Source organism: Cupressus sempervirens, chromosome 2 (assembly GCF_028749045.1).
Source record: "Cupressus sempervirens isolate cs-2001-9-10 chromosome 2, ASM2874904v1, whole genome shotgun sequence".
Taxonomy (NCBI): domain Eukaryota; kingdom Viridiplantae; phylum Streptophyta; class Pinopsida; order Cupressales; family Cupressaceae; genus Cupressus; species Cupressus sempervirens.
In genome coordinates, this window is record NC_143119.1 from 383,361,800 (window position 1) to 383,382,620 (window position 20,821).

Consider the following 20,821-nt stretch of genomic DNA (forward strand, 5'->3'; position numbering starts at 1 on the left):
ACAATTTTGGAACTACTAGAGGAAGGATGGATTCATCCCAATTCTAGCCCTTTCGCATCATCAGTGGTATTGGTCAAAAAGGACGGATGATGCGCATGTGTGTGGACTACTGCGTGTTGAACAAAAGAAAATAAAGAATAGATATCCCATTCCAAGGGTAGATGAGTTGCTGGATGAATTGCACGAGGTAGTCTATTTTTTCAAAAATAGATCTCCGTTCCAAATACCATCAGATCCGCATGAGGGAGGAAGACGTGGAAAAGATGGCCTTTCGTTGTCACTACGAGCATCATAAGTTCCTGGTCATGCCTATTAACGAATGCACTTGCTACGTTCCAATCATGCATAAATCGCATCTTCAACAAACAATTGCGTAAATACTTACTGGTATTTTTTGATGACATTCTTATTTATAGGACATGGGAAGAGCACCTGAAGCATCTGGATTAAGTCCTAAGGATCATGAAAGATCAATCTTTTTTTGCCAAGCATTCCAAGTGTGAATTCAATATGACAAAAATATTGTACCTGGGACATGTTGTCAGTAAATATGGAGTTCAAGTTCATCGGGAGAAGATTCAGGCTATCCTTGATTAGCCTCCCCCAAAATCACTCACGGAGTTGAGAGGATTTTTTGGACTGTGCAGTTATTACTAGAGGTTTGTAAAAGGGTTCTCTCAGCTCAGCGCACCATTAACAGATCTGACAAGAAAGGGATCCTTCCAGTGGAATGACAAAGGACAACTCACATTTGATAAGCTGAAGGAAGCAATAAGCACTTGTCCCTTGCTTGCTTTACTTGATTTCACTTGACCGTTCATTATGGAATGCGACGCATCCAGAGAAGGCATTGGCGCGGTACTGGTGCAAGATAGACACCCTATAGCCTATGAGAGTAGGAAGCTTACCAAAATAAAACGCTTATATTCCATCCATGACAAAGAGATGTTGACCATCGTACATGCACTAACCAAGTTTTGGCAGTATCTGGTGGGTGCCAAGTTTATCATTCGTATGGATCACAATAGTTTGAGATATTTTTTGGAGCAACGAGACTTGAACGAGAGGCAACAAAAATGGGTAAGCAAGGTTCAAGCTTTTGATTTTGACATTGAATGTGTGAGGAAAGAACAATGTAGTTGCAGATGCTTTGTCCAGGAAACCCGCCATCTGCTTACTAACCCAAATTTTAGCTGACTAGAAAGCACATTTGTTGGTAGAATATTCTAAAAATACATTTGCCTATGAGCTAATGGATGGCAATACCAAGGATGATCGGGTACAAAGTAGTGGATGACATCATTTACTATAAGAATCGGTTATTTTTAGTGCCAAAATCCAAATTGAAACAGAAAATTTTGAAAGAGGTACACAACTCACCCTTGGTCAGACACTCGAGCTTCCTCAATACTTACAGACGTCTCAAGGAGAGGTTTTCATGGAAAGGTCTTAAAGAAGACATACTATAATATGTAAGAGAGTGTGTGATTTGCCAACAGAACAAATCTGAACATACTCTACCCATCGGATTACTGCAACCTTTGCCAATTCCAGAACAGAAGTGGGAAAGTATCTCAATGGATTTCATAATAGTACTTCCCAAGGTGAATGGAAAGGATTGTATCTTCGTAGTGGTTGACAAACTGACAAAGTACACACATTTCTTCACCATCTCAAATCTTCAGGCTGCACAGGTTGCCGATCTATTTTTTAGAGAAGTCTTTTGTCTGCACGGGTTACCCCGAAACATTGTCAATGATCGAGATGGGCGATTTATCAGTATCTTCTGGAAAGAATTGTTTCAATTCGCAAAGACAGAATTGTCACCAAGTACTAGTTACCACCCTCAAATAAATGGACAAACGAAGATTGTGAACAAGTGGCTCGAAGGTTACCTTCGAAACTACATTTTGGCATAACAACGGGTGTGGGTCAAATGGATACACTTAGGAGAATATTGTTACAATACCATGTACCACATGTCTATCGGGATGACACCATTCAAAGCACTATATGGGTACGAAGCCCTTTCCTTCATTTACACAATTTTGGGTGACAGTCGCGCACCAAGGGCGAGGGACTAGCTCCAGGAGGGGTAAGACATCCTAAGATACCTAAAGGAAAACTTACAACGGGCACAAAATCAACAAAAGATGTACACCAATAGACACCGAATGGAGAGGAGTTTCGAAGTGAGAGACTTGGTCTATCTCAGGCTCGAGCCATACCGACAATCCTCATTGAAGGAGAAGGGAAAAGAAAAACTGAAGCCACAATTTTATGGCCCTTATCGTGTAGTTCATCGCATGGGTGAAGTCGCCTATGAGCTGAAACTTCCAAAGGGGAGCCGTATTCATAATGCTTTTCATGTTTCCTACCTGAAGAAAGTCATGGGATAGAATGTCATGGTAGCTTTGAACCTTCCACCACTCAATGAAGAAGGAAAACTCATATTGGAACCAGCTGAAATTATTGAAGTATGTGAGAAGACCCTGCGGAACTGAATAGAGAAGGAATATTTGGTACGCTAAAAACACTTGCCATTGGATGACGCAACGTAGGAAGGCGAGCACATTCTACAGGAGGACTATAATATCCCCGTCATAAAATAGTTTATTAATCAAATCTTTGTTATTGGGCCAATTGATTTAAAATATCTCAAACCCATTTTTGTTTTGTTTCTATAGGTAAGTGTTGTTATTGGCTATCTTTGTACACCCTCGGAAAGTCTTCCTAATGAGTATTTAAGCACAACTTGTAGGTAGTCATAGGTATGCAATTTGGATTATTTTCTCTGTACTGTGAATTCTTGTTGGAGTTCCTTGTTGTTCGCCATTTTCGAAAGTGAAAGATCTTCCCTGTTTGGTTTATCCAGTTTTGGTGGGATTTAACCCTCATCCTATTCTGTCGCCTATAACACTTCGCTCGGATCTGGCAAATCGGAGCATCATGTTTCGGCATATATTAATTAGAAGATTTTTTGTATTCAAGTCTCTATCATTGTGTCTGGATTTCATCTAAATATATTGTGTTTTTGTATGAGTAAGATTGCATTCATAGTTGATGTTTTATCACTTCCAACTCAAGCACTTACTAAACAATTTCCTTTTCAAACATACCGTACTGCACTTCCATGTATCATACGACCTGCTAACTCCATTGTATGGCTTGAAGACATACCTTGTTGTACGGCCATCTGGCCTACCATACCATCATCCTTCCATTTGTCTCCAACGTACAGAAGACGCCCTGATACACCCACTGTACGACTCATTTATGTACTGCGTTTTCACCATACAGCCTTCCTATTGACACCATACGACCTTTCCTGTGCCCTTGCTCTAGCACCGTACAGCCTTCTTGGACGGCAATCTATACTTCCCCTCCTTTCATCACCGTAGGGACCCCCCTCATTGCGCTGTAGGGCTGGTCTTTCCACACCGTATAGGTTTCTTGATCTCATCTCCACCCATTATTCAGCCCTCCATACTTAGAAACATTACAGCTTGCAGTAGATGGGTGGAATCACTGGCAAGATTACATTTAGTGGAGTCCAAGTTCATCCATGATTCCTTGCAGTCAAAGCAAAAGTAGAAGTAGAAATAGAAATAGAGGTTAGAAGTTTAAGTTGGAGTTGGAGTTGAAGTGGAAAAGTTGAATCATATTTTCATTGCACATTGTAAAGCCAAATCTTTAAAAATGGAAGAGTTTATATGCATTAAATGAATAGCGTAACTCCCTTTGTGATAACTAGCAAATCAAATTATTTCACAAAGCGAGTATCCACAAAAGAAGCAATCTTGAAGCCATCTAATGATCTTCCTTTGCAAGCTTAGCATAAAAAATGACCTTATATCAAGAGAGGACTAAATGTTGGTGTTTCATCTTGAAACATTAGGTATTTGATTCTGCATATTGTAGTGGAACAAAGCTCACATCAATGGTTCCTCTCCAAAAATATGCTTTAGATGGATGATTTAACTATCCCAAATATCTTCAGAAATTGACATACTCTAGAATGGGAGCTCAAATAGTAGAAAAAACAAGAATTCCCCAATTAATTTCAATCTCAAATACTGAAATGGCAGGAAAGTGATTGTTTCAAGACTTGGAATGTTTTGAGACAAGAGTAGTTTATCAAAACACTATCTTTGAGAAATTGATATAAAAAGAAACTTTTGCAACCATACATAGATTTAGCATTCACTTGATTCATTTTGTAACCTATCCTTTTTGTACTCATAGTCCATTGACACTAAAAGCCAACTGAAACATTGATAAACTAAACACACTTTTCATAAGCTTAAGTTCTTTGTCTAATGTAGATGATGTCCTGTGATGCCTTATTATTTCTTCCTAGGTCATTAAGTGAGCTAGGGAGTGCCAGTTAACACCTCTGGTTTTCCTTATTTCACATGATCTAGAGAATAGATAGACATATGATGAACTTTTGACACAATTATAAGCCTAAATTTAGAATCCCTTGCACTAGACATTAACAGCTTGTTTGTTATCCATTTAGAGCCATGCCTACAAAGCCATAAAATGTGGAAACTCAACCATGTAACCAAAAGGAATCAAACACATTGACACGGAGCAAGTTGGAAAACTTTTCTTCAGCGCTTCTGATAGTCAGGATTTATGGAATCAAACACAAATCACACTTTTCAAGATAGCCCTCAATTATATTTTGATTCTACATAGCAGATGCTGTAGTAGTTTTTCCCTTTAAAAAATTGCAAATAAAAAACGATCTGATTTATATGAATTGTACATTTGCTCAAAACAAGCTCCAATAAAACCATTCCTGATTATCCACGCATAAATAAAATTAGCAAGTATATGAACCTACCCTCCCAAAAAAATCATATGTACACATGTTGTATCATGCTAGGGTTATTTTGCTCTAACCTCTTACCATCCAAAACAGGGAAACATGGGTATTCTAGTTGTGGATTTTCTTAAATGCTACTTTGAGGCCACACATAATGGAGGTGCACAAATTTCTGAGAAATGCCAACATCTGCAAACATGCTTACGTTCCCAGATACTGATGCCTCAGTTCTTGTAGTGCCTACCCTCGTTCACATCTTTCTGGACATATTGTTGCTATTATTATCGAACTATGTTAGACTAGTTTTATGTTGATGGATTAGTAGCATTGTTTCGAGACTATCAGACACTATGTTATGGATTCAGTTGATGTATGATGAGATTATTTAGACTCTACATTTCATGTATGCATGATGATTATTATATTGCTTTCAGTTATTGATGATGATTAGTTAGATGGTTTACTATCTCATGTGTTTTATTATGGATACTTACCCCATACTTGCATGTGTATGGTGTGCGTGTTTGTTCTTATTGTATGGTGTTTCTGATATGGTTAAGGAAGGGAGTCGCAGTCACCTGCTAGTCGGGATCTACACGATGCACCACTTCCTGTCATTGCCTGTTTAGCTTAATATTATATATATTGTATGTACATGCATGGTTTTTATGCAAGTTGCAAGTACCGAGTATCGACTTCCCTGAATTGCCAGGATGAGCGTACCCTATTACACTATCTCAATGATAAAAGAAGGGAGATAAATTTTCAAGTCCAAATCCCAAACCCTTAAAACCATTGTCCTAGATAGATAGGACAAGTATCTGGATATTTTAACCACCGAATGTGTCGGATGACATAATTCGTGATTTTTAACCCTTTAGATTGATTTTGTGTGCATTGTTCTATGATGGGTTTTCATATTTTATCTTGGAAGTCTATGGTGAATTTTCTATTAATTAAGTCTTAATAAATAGATTTAATTAATAAATTAATTATTTGGAGAAAATTAATAGAATATCATGATCTTTGATATTTTGACTATAATTAAATGAGAATTAATTGAGAAAAAAAATTAAATAAAAGAAATTAAAAATTAAAATTAATAATATTTATAAAATAATAATAAAGTAATAAATAAATAATAATAATAAAAGTTATAAAAATTAAAATGAAAGTTATAAAAATTAAAAATTAAAGTTATAAGCTTGCCTAGGAGTTAACACACGTTTCTATTTCTCATATGTCAACAACACAGGAGTTACTGCACCAATTAAGCACATGGTGTCTACCACCTTATGACTCATCTAGAAGGTTGGAATAGACTCATGCTTAGTTGTCAACACCTTTTGGTTGTTTCTAAATGCTTCCTGAGAGTTCTTTATATTCAGGCACTCCTAGAAGCTTAGAAAGGGCGTTTGGAGAGCGTTTGGAGAGCGTTTTTGGAGGACTCGGGAACGTGGGAGAAGGAAGGAGCTTGCTCTACAGTTTTTTGAGGAGAAGCGAATTAGCATTAGAATCTGGGTAGACTCTTGTGATTTTACCTATGTTATTTCTGCTTCTCGCACTTCTTGTCTTCTTCGTGTCTTCTGAATACTTTCTGAAGATTCTATGTGTGAATGTTCCAATTGTTTTATTCTTGTCATGGATATTTAAATTTCTTATGTGAGAAAACCCCACAAGCGTAGATCTAAGAATTCTATGGACTAGGGTTAAAATTTATAGTCAAATCTATTAGAAGAATTAATGGATAAATTTAGAGAATAAATGTGTTATAAGAAAAAATTTTAAATTGGAAGCCTTTAAAAGATTGTGTATATGATCTGTGCATGTTTTTATATTTTTTCAAATCTGCATACATATACATATATATATACATATATATATACATACATATATATATATATATATACATATATATATATATATATATATATATATATATACATATATATATATATATATATATATATATATATATATATATGTTTATGTTGTAGTACAAAACTCTACGTGTGTGTGTGTGTGTATATATATATATATATATATATATATATAATATTGAAAGATCGAATGATATATCGCAGTGAAAAACTTATAAAATTGCATCGCGATTTGTATTGATAACAACATTTGAAAAACATTATTGAAAACGTTATAAAATAACATTGTAATTAAATTTTGGGGGAGGTTTTTACCCACCCTGTTCCTTCCTTATGAATGTGTCGGCAGCCGTGCCTAAGGTCGCATATATATATATATATATATATATATATATATATATATATATATATATATATATATAATTGAAAGATCGAATGATATATCGCAGTGAAAAACTTATAAAATCGCATCGCGATTTGTATTCATAACAACATTTGAAAAACGTTATTGAAAACGTTATAAAATAACATTGTAATTAAATTTTGGGGGAGGTTTTTACCCACCCCGTTCCTTCCTTATGAATGTGCCGGCAGCCGTGCCTAAGGTCGCAAGTACTGCGACTGCTGTCGCGGGTATTGCAACTGTCGTCGCAGGCCTTGCGACAGTGGCAGGCCGTACGGCTTCCCTTTAAAGAGGGAGTCGATAGTTGTAATGAATGTGCAGCGATTCAAATCGCTTTCAATCTATTTTTAAAACAGTAATGATATGAATCGCAAGTTATATGATTCAGATTCATAATTCGATTTTATGAGATAATTTGATATATTGCATATTATATATTATATTTATATATATATATATATAAATATATATATATATATATGAATATATATATGTATATATATATGTGTATATATAAATATATATGTATATATATTATACTAATTAAAATTTTAGTATTCAAGTTATTTTAAAATTATTAAATAAATAATATAGTTTTAAATTAATTAAGTTACTTAATTAGAATTTAATCTAATTAAGGTTAATTGAAAGTTATAATATTTCAGTTATCAAATATTAAGTTCTTCTCAAAATTGTAAATTGAGTTTTTTTGAAAAAAATGATAATTCATTATCAAAATAAGAATAACGTATAACTCTTAGAACATTTAGAAAATTGAATCTTAAGAGTTAGAGGGAAAATTTTTAATTCATCAAAACAATACATGGGTTAGGAAAAACGTACAAAATGTTCCTCCACTAAATATCTAAACTTGGAAACGAAAAACTAAGACCTCCACATTTAATTCAATGATGTAATTTTAGCAAAACCAAAATATGTGCTTGCATTGTGTTTTCTTTATGCTATTTGTTTTGGGTTTTGGGTTGACTAGTGTTGACCAGTTATAGGACGTCTACCAGAGGCTCGGGGGTTATGATTGTGATGTCACGATAATGTCTTAATTCTGATCTTTATAAACCCAACTATGGTTATGTGATGGAATGCTCTATGAAATGTTTGTATTTACTGATTGTTATTGTTTTCCAGTCTTCTTGTGTGAAGCTGAGATTCTTATGTATGAGACACTTGACCTAATCATTTTTGAGTCATCGATCAGTTATCCTTGGATTACTTTCCAGTCGCCATGATGGGACTGAAATGTTGATTTATGATGTCATGTTGTGACATGTTTGACTCAGCCATTTTGGAGTCTTCGATCAGTATGATTTTGAAAAATATTTTGGTTATTAAGAACCAATGTTTATTATGATTATCAGGGATACCTTCAGTTGCCAATAGAGAACTGTTGTGGTCATGATTATCTATTATGCTTTTCAGTTGACTCATGGAGATTTGATGTTTATATTGTGGATTATCTTTTGTGATTTTGAGATTTATGGTTCCATGAGCTTAGGGTAGGTTATCTGCTTGTAGTGTCGGGAAGTGGCTTGCAATGGGGGCCGAGGCCCTAAGAGGCTACCAGGGTAACTCATTGTAAGTTGTTTTAATAAGTGAAAACATTCACACCTAATACTAACTAAATGAACCTAAAAAGATAATTGTTTTGTTCTCGCCCATGCCTCGAGTGCTAGTACAGACTAGGATGGGAGTAGAGAGAACGCTTAGTTGCGACCTTGCATTCCATAGTATGCCTTGTCAGCATGAGAGGATACTAGTGGCCGCATAAGGATCAATAGGGACCCTGGAGTCCTAAGCTAACTGCTAGGGTAACTTCTACATGATTTATGCGATGACACTTGCCCACTTACAGAGTAGATTTCCTACATGTCATTGTGTGCCTCTGGAATTAGATGTCAGTTTTGTGATTGGAACCTTTGAGTTAGTATACTTTTAGGATTCCTGGACTTATAGAGATTTATGCTATGTGATTTGGATAGCCTATTTGGGACTTGAGATTATCTCCTCAGCACGATGGGAGTGGACCACTTAGGTTCCACGCGGTCAGGTGGTAGTGTTTTTCCACTCTTATCATTTGAGATCCGTTTGGGACACCGTAGCTGATGCATTCTTGGACTATGATGGTGGATATGTATCCTTTCATTGATTTTAGCATATGTTAGATGGTGTTATCTTATGCTTATATTTGCATGTCAGATTACTTTTTGTATATGATGTAGTATGTATAGATGTGACATTCCTACTATGTTAATACCGATGATCTCTTCGGTGATTTGGAATGTTACGCACAGAGGGATGGCTAGGACCCACGATGGTCTAATGATGCTATTTACGGTTGGGAGGAACCGTGCATTTAGTTTATTATGTTTGATCTTTTATGATGGATGACTATATCTTCTACGATGTTGTGTCATGTGTGACATGTGATTATCTTTACCTTGTTGCATCATGGATTAGAATGGGATGATGTACCTTATTTCACATATGTATATTCTTTTAAGCCTTTCATACCCTATGACATGTACAATGGATGATTGTGCATTTAGAAATGTAATATATAAACATTGGACTTATCATTATTATTTCATGAGGATGTGATGTTAGATTAACAGTTAATTTAGATGTGATTCAACGTTAAGGGATCCATGAAGAATGTAACCATTTATGTATGTTATGTTTACTTTCATTTGTACTTTTACTATTGCTTTCGTTACTAGGTATAAGTTGTAAATGGTTTTTACTTTCATGTATTTTTTTTTTTTTTAAATGCTACCAAACTTAGTGAAATTCTAGGTTAATGTTTTTGGATCCCTTGGCGGGGCATTACATTTGGTATCAGAGCCCGAGTTTCTACATTGGGAGCTCTGGGTATTTTAGAACAAACTAGGACTTTGAGCTATTATGTGTATATTTCAAACTTGAAACTAGGTGAACTGAAACAAAACTTGAACTGTTACTTGCATATTTTTCATACTTCAACACTTAGCTTTCAAAACTGAAAATTCTACTTAAACCTAAACATAGGCAAAACTGAAATTGAACTTAGTCTATTGCAAACATGTGTCTTTTGATTGTAATAGTACTTTGTTGTAAGATGGTATCTGGGACTAGGTCTTCTGTTAAAGGTCGTGGTAGAGGTCGTGGTAGAGGCCGTGGTCATGGCAGAGCTATCAGTGTCCATGAGTCTGCCCATGAGGGATCTGCTCATGAAGAGAGCGGAGGAGAGCACGCTAGTAAGCAACAAGAAGAGAGCCGTAGAGAGGACCAAGCTGAGTCTGAGGAGGTTAACTTGAGACAGATGATGCAAACCATCCTTGATCGTCTACCTCCTGCTCATGAACAGCCTAAAGCACATCAAACAAAACAAGGGCATAGACCCAGATCTAGGAGCCCTCAAAAGGATCGACAGAGATCCATTGTATCTACTCAGATGAAGGACCTTGCGAGATCCAGGGTCAAGCCCTTTAACGGGCAAGGTTCTGGATATGTGGCCGAACAGTGGCTTATCGCCCTTGACAGGATTTTTGTTATGCAAGACTTTGACAGTAATGTTAAGGCAAGATTTGCGATTACCAATTTGGAGAATTTTGGGGCCACTTGGTGGACAATTGAGGAAAAGAAGTTGGGTATTGATATGAGTAGTGTCACTTGGGAGCTATTCTTAGAAAGTTTCCGCGAACGATTCCTACCAGAGGAATGGAGGCAGCAGAGGGCAAATGAGTTCCATAATCTCAGGCAGTATACTATGACAGTGACCGAGTATAGCGCAAATTTTATGAGCTCATCTCTTTTTCAAGATTCAGTGAAAATTCAGCTCAGTTGACACAACACTTTATTAGAGGTTTGAACAACCGTATAATTGGGGGTGTCAAGGTATTTGAGCCAAAAACCCTCAAGGATGTGGTACGTCGAGCCATCCTTGTTGAACAAAGTGTCAACCTTGGTCAAGGAGGTTTTGTAGGAGCACTCGCAACATCAGGATCTAAAGGCAACTACAATTCAGGTGGGAACAGGAAGCCTTCTTTTTCTAAGGGGAAACAGTATCAGCAGCAGTCTCAACAGACGCAATAGCAGAAGGGATCGAATTCTCAGGCTCAAGGTGATGGCGGAGGTTCTAACTCCAAGAACAACCGCAATACTCAGCGCAGTAAACGGAATCAACCCAATCAACCAACTCAGAGTAGTCAGTCTTTTGTTAGCAGGAACAGCCGTCAGCAATCAAATGCACCACCCATGGGTAAAGGATCTGGCGGGAATACAGGATGTTTTTCATGTGGACAGATTGGACATTACGCAGCTCAATGTCCACAACGAGCACCTCAGTTTTCAAGGCCTAGGCCAATAGCTTTAGAGCCTACAATTGGAGATGCAGGTAGAGCTCATAGAGTGTTTGCAGTAGTAGACCATCGTCAGGCGGATCATCAGGGAACAGTGGTTGAGACCACAGGTGCTATTCGAGGTATATCTCTTTCAGTATTGTTTGATTCAGGAGCTATAGATTCATTTATTTCACCATCTATAGTTTCTAAGTGTAAGCTGGATGCGGTGAAGCAAGATCATGGTTGGCAAGTGGAACTAGCCTCAGGTATTAAGGTCTCCACAGATTCTGTAGTTCATAAGTGTGGGCTTAGTTTAGGAGGATTTGATACTGCAGTTGACCTTCGAGTCATACCTCTTGGTTCCTATGATATGGTTTTGGGCATAGACTGGCTTGGATCTCATAGAGCCAGTATAGATTGCAGGAAGAAGATTATAATGTGCCAAGATGACCAAGGGAATAATGTGAAGATAGTTGGGATACCAAAGCCTATATCTCTACGGATGATTTCTGCTATGCAAATGAAGCGGAGTTTCCGTAAGGGATGTCAGATATTTGTTGTTATGGTAAATGATCTTGATGAGGAAGATCCTGTGAGGAAGACTTTAGATCACCCAATTTTACAGGAGTACGCAGATGTTTTTCCAAGTGAGATTCCAGGCATGCCTCCAAAGAGGGACATCGATTTTAGCATTGACTTGATTCCTGGAGCAGAGCCTATCTCTAAAGCTCCTTATTGTATGACTACACAAGAATTGGGTGAGTTGCATCTTCAGCTAGAGGAGCTTTTGGCCAAAGGGAGCATTCGACCTAGTGTATCACCATGGGGAGCTCCAGTGCTCTTTGTGAAAAAGAAAGACGGTTCTTTGCGTCTTTGTATTGATTACAAATAGTTGAATAAGGTGACTATTAAGAACAGGTATCCTCTACCTAGGATTGATGACTTATTTGATCAGATCAAGGGAGCTACAGTATTCTCCAAGATTGACCTTAAGTCAGGATACCACCAACTTTGCATTAAGGAAGCCGATATTCACAAGACTGCCTTTCGAACTCGCTATGGGCATTATGAGTTCACAGTGGTACCTTTTGGGTTGACTAATGCTCCATCAGTTTTCACGAGTTTGATGAATGGGGTGTTTCGATCTTATCTGGACAAGTTTGTACTTGTGTTTCTTGATGATATATTGATATATTCTAAGACTCAGAAGGAACATGAGGAACACCTGCGATTGGTTTTACAGTGTTTAAGAGACAATCAACTTTATGCCAATGCAGCTAAGTGCGAATTCTTCAAATCTGAAATTCAGTATTTAGGGCATGTCATTTCAAGTGATGGTATTTTAGTGGATCCTGCAAAGATTCAGGCGATAGTAGATTGGCCTACATCGACTAATGTGTCAAAGATTCGTAGTTTCATGGGTCTAGCTGGTTATTATCATAGATTTGTCCAGAACTTCTCCAGAATAGCGCATCCTATCACTTCTCTTCAGAGGAAAGGAAAGAAATTTATTTGGACAAAGAAATGCGAGGAAGCATTTCAGAAGCTCAAGGAGCTTTTGACTAGTGCACCGATCTTAGCAGTACCTGATCCAGAGGGAGATTTCATGGTGTGTACAGATGCTTCTCTTGAAGGGATTGGGGCAGTTTTGATGCAGAATGGACGGGTGATTGCGTATGAATCACGCAAGCTCAAGGATCACGAGCTAAATTATCCTACACATGATCTTGAGTTGGCAGCGGTAGTTCATGCTTTGACAAGATGGAGACATTTCTTGTTGGGGCACAGATTTGAGCTACATAGTGATCATCGCAATCTTCAGTACATCTTCACTCAACCTAATTTGAATGCTCGCCAGAGACGATGGATGGAATTTCTATGCGAGTATGATTTTGAGGTAAAGTACATTCAGGGAAAGGAGAATGTGGTGGCAGATGCTTTGAGTCGCAGGAGACATGTGATATCATCTATGACTCTTAGTGTTGATTTGAGAAGTCGAATTCTTCAGGCACTTCCTACAAATTCTTGGTATCAGGAGGTGTGCAGAGAAATAGATTCAGCAAGACCTTTGGAAGGTAAGTTTGCAGGCTACGTCCGAGAGTCAAATGGTCTTTTGAGACATTTGGGGAGGATTTATGTGCCATTACTGGATGAGCTTCGCACCTTGATTTTAGCAGAGGCCCATCGTACACCTTACTCAGCACCTCCAGGTGTCAAGAAGATGCATGCTGATTTGAGGCGTTTGTTCTTTTGGTCTGGGATGAAGCGAGACATTGCTGATTATGTGGCTAGGTGTCTTGAGTGTCAGAGAGTCAAGGCAGAACACTAGCACCCGGCAGGACTTTTGCAACCAAATCTCATTCCTTCATGTAAGTGGGACATCATCTCTATGGACTTCATAGTAGGATTACCTATGACTGTTCGTCGTCATGATGCTATCATGGTCACCGTTGATCGATTGACTAAGGTGGCGCATTTTTCACCAATCAAGTCTTCCTACACGGCAACTTCTATAGCTAATGTCTTCATGCGTGACATTGTGAGACTACATGGTATTCCCTGAAAGATCATTTCTGACAGGGATCCTGTATTCACATCCGCATTCTGGACATCGCTGCAGCATGAGCTTGGAGCTCAATTGAATTTTAATTCGGCATATCACCCAAAGACAGATGGTCAAACAGAGAGGGTGAATCAAGTTCTAGAAGATATGTTAAGGATGTATGTGATGGATAGGCAGACACATTGGTAGGACTATCTCTACCTAGTGGAATTTGCTTACAACGACGGTTATTATAGTTCTATTGGCATGGCACCATTTCAGGCTTTATATGGACGTCCTTGTCGTACACCCTTGAGTTGGGACAATCTTGAGGATCGCATCCTGTTGGGTCCTGAGATGCTTCGTGATATGGAGCAACAGGTAGTGCGTATCCGTGAGCACTTGACTACGGCACAGGATAGGCAGAAAAAGTATGTTGATGATCATAGGACAGATAAGCAGTTTGCTCTGGGAGATAAGGTTTTCTTGAGAGTGCGTCTACGGAAGAGTCCGATCCGATATGGAAAGGGTTCAAAGCTAGCACCTCGCTTTGTGGGACCAGTTGAGATTCTTGAGAGGATTGGCCCAGTTGCTTATCGCCTTGCTCTACCGCTCAGCCTAGCTCGCATTCATGATGTTTTCCATGTTTCAGTACTTAGGCAGTATATTCCTGATGTTGTAGATGTTCTTGATTGGAATGCGTTGCAGGTAGAGGACGGGCAGCTGGCTTTGGAGCCGGTTCGTATTCTGGAGCAGCGGGAGTTGACCCTCAGGGGTCGAACCATCGAGCAGGTAAGGGTCCAATGGGACCCTACTGATGATTCTTTAGCTACATGGGAGGATGCAGCTAGATTACGGGAGTTATATCCCTACCTGTTTGCAGGCTTCCAGGAGTAAGCCTAATCCAAGCGGGGGTGGATGTAGTGCCTACCCTCGTTCACATCCTTCTGGACATATTGTTGATATTATTATCGAACTATGTTAGACTAGTTTTATGTTGATGGATTAGTAGCATTGTTTCGAGACACTATGTTATGGATTCAGTTGATGTATGATGAGATTATTTAGACTCTACATTTCATGTATGCATGATGATTATTATATTGCTTTCAATTATTGATGATGATTAGTTAGATGGTTTACTATCTCATGTGTTTTATTATGAATACTTACCCCATACTTACATGTGTATGGTGTGCGTGTTTGTTCCTATTGTATGGCGTTTCTAATATGGTTAAGGAAGGGAGTCGTAGTCACCTGCTAGTCGGGATCTACACGATGCACAACTTCCTGCCATTGCCTGTTTAGCTTAGTATTATATATATTGTATGTACATGCATGGTTTTTATGCAAGTTGCAGGTACCGGGTATCGACTTCCCTGAATTGCCAGGATGAGTGTACCCTATTACACTATCTCAATGATAAGAGAAGGGAGATAAATTCTCATGTCCAAATCCCAAACCCTTAAAACTATTGTCCTAGAGAGATAGGACAAGTATCTGGATATTTTAACCACTGAATGTGTCGGATGACATAATTCGTGATTTTTAACCCTTTAGACTGATTTTGTGTGCATTGTTCTATGATGGGTTTTCATATTTTATCTTGGAGGTCTATGGTGAATTTTCTATTAATTAAGTCTTAATAAATAGATTTAATTAATAAATTAACTATTTGGAGAAAATTAATATAATATCATGATCTTTGATATTTTGACTATAATTAAATGAGAATTAATTGAGAAAAAGAATTAAATAAAAGAAATTAGAAATTAAAATTAATACTATTTATAAAATAATAATAAAGTAATAAATTAATAATAATAATAAAAGTTATAAAAATTAAAATTAAAAGTTATAAGCTTGCCTAGGAGTTAACGCACCTTTTTATTTCTCATATGTCAACAACACAGGAGTTACTGCACCAATTAAGCACATGGTGTCTACCACCTTATGACTCATCTAGAAGGTTGGAATAGACTCATGGTTAGTTGTCAACACCTTCTGGTTGTTTCTAGATGCTTCCTGAGAGTTCTTTATATTCAGGCACTCCTAGAAGCTTAGAGAGGGCGTTTGGAGAGCGTTTGGAGAGCGTTTTTGGAAGACTCGGGAACGTGGGAGAAGGAAGGAGCTTGCTCTGCAGTTTTCTGAGGAGAAGCGAATTAGCATCAGAATCCGGGTAGACTCTTGTGATTTTACCTATATTATTTCCGCTTCTCGCACTTCCTGTCTTCTTCGTGTCTTCTGAATACTTTCTAAAGATTCTATGTGTGAATGTTCCAATTGTTTTATTCTTGTCATGAATATTTAAATTTCTTATGTGAGAAAACCCCACAAGCGTAGATCTAAGAATTCTATGGACTAGGGTTAAAATTTATAGTCAAATCTATTAGAAAAATTAATGGATAAATTTAGAGAATAAATGTGTTATAGGAAAATTCTTAAAATTGGAAGCCTTTAAAAGATTGTGTATATGATCTGTGCATGTTTTTATATTTTTTCAGATCTGCATACATATATATATATACACATTTATATATATACATATATATATATATACATTTATATATATACATTTATATATACATATATATATATATATATATATATATATATATATATATATATATATATATATATGTTTATGCTGTAGTACAAAACTCTGCATATATATATATATATATATATATATATATATATACACACACATATATATACATATATACATATATACACATACATATGTGTGTGTGTGTATATATATATTTAATTGAAAGATTGAATGATATATCGCAGTGAGAAACTTATAAAATCGCATCGCGATTTGTATTGATAACAGCATTTGAAAAACGTTATAAAATAACATTATAATCAAAAAAAAAATTTGGGGGGGGGGGGGGGGGGGGGGTTACCCACCCCGTTCCTTCCTTATGAATGCGCCGGCAGCCGTGCCTGCTGTCGCAGGCCCTGCGATAGTGGCAGGCCGCACGGCTTCCCTTTGAAGAGGGAGTCGATAGTTGTAATGAATGTGCAGCGATTCAAATCGCTTTCAATATTTTTTTTAAACAGTAATGATATGAATCGCAAGTTATATGGTTCGAATTCATAATATTCAAGTTATTTTAAAATTATTAAATAAATAATATAGTTTTAAATTAATTAAGTTAATTAGAATTTAATCTAATTAAGGTTAATTGAAAGTTATAATATTTAAGTTATCAAATATTAAGTTCTTCTCAAAATTGTAAATTGAGTTTTTTTGAAAAAAACGATAATTCATTATCAAAAAAAGAATAACGTATAACTCTTAGAACATTTAGAAAATTGAATCCTAAGAGTTAGAGGGAAAAGTTTTAATTCATCAAAACAATACATGGGTTAGGAAAAACGTATAAAATGTTCCTCCACTCAATATCTAAACTTGGAAACGAAAAACTGAGACCTCCACATTTAATTCAATGATGTAATTTTAGCAAAACCAAAACATGTGCTTGCATTGTGTTTTCTCTATGCTATTTGTTTTGGGTTTTGGGTTGACTAGTGTTGACCAATTATAGGACGTCTACCAGAGGCTCAGGGGTTATGATTGTGATGTTATGATGATGTCTTAATTCTGATCTTTATAAACCCAACCATGGTTATGTGATGGAATGCTCTATGAAATGTTTGTATTTACTGATTGTTATTGTTTTCCAGTCTTCTTGTGTGAAGCTGAGATTCTTATGTATGAGACACTTGACCTAATCATTTTTAAGTCATCGATCAGTTATCCTTGGATTACTTTCTAGTCGCCATGATGGGATTGAAATGTTGATTTATGATGTCATGTTGTGACATGTTTGACTCAACCATTTTGGAGTCTTCGATCAGTATGATTTTGAGAAATATTTTGGTTATTGAGATCCAATGTTTATTATGATTATCAGGGATACCTTCAGTTGCCAATAGAGAACTGTTGTGGTCACGATTATCTATTATGCTTTTTAGTTGACTCATGGAGATTTGATGTTTATATTGTGGATTATCTTTTGTGATTTTGAGATTTATGATTCCATGAGCTTAGGGTAGGTTATCTACTTATAGTGTCGGGAAGTGGCTTGCAATGGGGGTCGGGGCCCTAAGAGGCTGCCAGGGTAACTCATTGTAAATTGTTTTAATAAGTGAAAACATTCACACCTAATACTAACTAAATGAACCTAAAAAGATAATTGTTTTGTTCTCGCCCATGCCTCGAGTGCTAGTACAGACTAAGATAGGAGTAGAGAGAACGCTTTGTTGCGACCTTGCATTCCATAGTATGCCTTGTCAATATGAGAGGATACTAGTGGCCGCATAAGGATCAGTAGAGACCCTGGAGTCCTAAGCTAACTGCCAGGGTAACTTCTACATGATTTATGCGATGACACTTGCCCGCTTATAGAGTAAGTTTCCTACATGTCATTGTGTGCCTCTGGAATTAGATGTCGGTTTTGTGATTGGAACCTTTGAGTTAGTATACTTTTAGGATTCTTGGAATTATAAAGATTTATGCCATGTGATTTGGATAGCCTGTTTGGGACTTGAGATTATCTCCTCAGCACGGTGGGAGTGGACCACTTAGGTTCCACACGTCGGGTGGTAGTGTTTTTCCACTCTTATCATTTGAGATCCGTTTGGGACACCGTAACTGATGCATTCTTGGACTATGATGGTGGATATGTATCCTTTCATTGATGTTTAGCATATGTTAGATGGTGTTATCTTATGCTTATATTTGCATGCAAGATTACTTTCTGTATATGATGTAGTATGTATAGGTGTGACATTCCTACTATGTTAATACCGATGATCTCTTCAGTGATTTGGAATGTTATGCACGGAGGGATGGCTAGGAGCCACGATGGTCTAATGATGCTATTTACTGTTGAGAGGAACCGTGCATTTAGTTTATTATGTTTGATATTTTATGATGGATGACTATATCTTCTACGATGTTGTGTCATGTGTGACATGTGATTATCTTTACCTTGTTGCATCATGGATTAGAATGGGATGATGTACCTTATTTCACATATGTATATTCTTTTAAGCCTTTCATACCCTGTGACATGTACAGTGGATGATTGTGCATTTAGAAATGTAATATATAAACATTGGACTTATCATTATTATTTCACGAGGATGTGATGTTAGATTAACAATTAATTTAGATGTGATTCAACGTTAAGGGATCCATGAAGAATGTAACCAGTTATGTATGCTATGTTTACTTTCACTTGTACTTTTACTATTGCTTCCGTTACTAAGTATAAGTTGTAAATGGTTTTTACTTTCGTGTATTTTTTTTAAATTAAAAAAAAATGCTACCAAACTTAGTGAAATTCTAAGTTAATTCTTTGGATCCCTTGGCGGGGCATTACAGTTCTCAAGTCTCCTTTGCTGTCAGAACTTGAGATTGATTTCATTGGACATTATAGTTTGACTCTCATCTTAAACCAGAACCTGTTTGCTGCGCTTTCTTGACAATAAATCAGAACTTCACTTCTCTTTCTCTGTGGTAGAGACAAAGTTTGTAAATCTTTAGAAGTCGTTTTCCTCTTCTTCTTGTCATGCTCGATATTAATGAACTAAAACATAATGCCTGCAGATATGAAATAATTTTTCAAAATGCAGGTAGTATATTGCTGGATACTCTACTTGCTTCTAATGGAATCCAAGTTTTCTTATGGATAATAATAAGGATGCGGGAAAGAAATACACATTTTATATAACAAAATGCTGGCTAGATTTTGTTTGAGATTCTGCTACAATAGTGGTGCAGGGGCACCCAATGGACACAGGAAACTACAGGGTACACCAGGAGCTATGAAGGAGACCATGAAGGTACCAAGGGAAATCAATGCCTAATGAAGACATATCAAGTCAATTGATGAGGAATGATGGCTATTGAAGCCATTAAATGTAAGAAATATCATAAAGTTGTCAAAATGTAATGCCTAGCCAAGAAAGTGGCAAAGGGAAACCAAATAAGTAATGACTGTCATTTAAAAGTTATCAAAAATGCTTGTTTATTGTCATGTGACAGTTATATGGGAGTTTGGTCGATAGGAGTCAGTTTGAGGGTAGTTAGAGGGCAAGAGGTCTTTAAAAAGAATGCATTTTGAATAGAAGAGACAGTGGTGGTCAAGGAGGAAGCAGTTTGAAAGAAAGAATAAATAAAAATCTGTCATTTCAGTATTTTTTCCGACTATCATAACAGTGCTGTCCATTATTGTTTGATTTCAAAGTAGTTACAAGTTTCTTGGCATGTAAAGTTGGTGTTTTGTAAAATATAAGGATGATTGAAAAATATCAATGATTTGATAAAAGTCTCTTTAACATTGGAGTCAAATATATTGTAAACGTTTATTGGAACAGTGCTGAATAAATTACTGTCTGTCATAAGCACGTGACAGTCACCTTGCTATTTTGTAAACCAATGGAATAAAGCCTCTTCCACTGTCTGTCTGTCACTGTAACTTGTGGGAGAGGAGTCCAATGTATTTGATATGTATTTTTAATGTGGAATGAGTGCAGGTTTATAAAAAGACAGAGAATAAACTGAAAGGAGCAGTGTGACTGGTGGACAGTACAGTGAGGGTACATTTGAAAGGCACCATATGGTGGATAGAAGAATCTGAGGGTTGGAGTGGACAGGTAAGTGTTGGAAACGATTGAAGATGTGTATCTTGAAGTGTCTAAACCATCAAAATGGTTTTGAATGTCTGTTAAGGGACTTTTCTAGGAAGCCCTAGGTTAGAAACCCTTAAAGGGAGGATTTGATGAAAAGTATCTAGAAATGCTTGG

General features: G+C 36.9%; 1 protein-coding gene across 1 annotated transcript in view; it reads right to left on the reverse strand.

Moving 5' to 3' along the window:
* The window catches only part of LOC149572732 (uncharacterized), a 129,676-nt gene that overhangs the window by 8,715 nt on the left and 100,140 nt on the right, over positions 1 to 20,821 (reverse strand). The window lies entirely within an intron of this gene.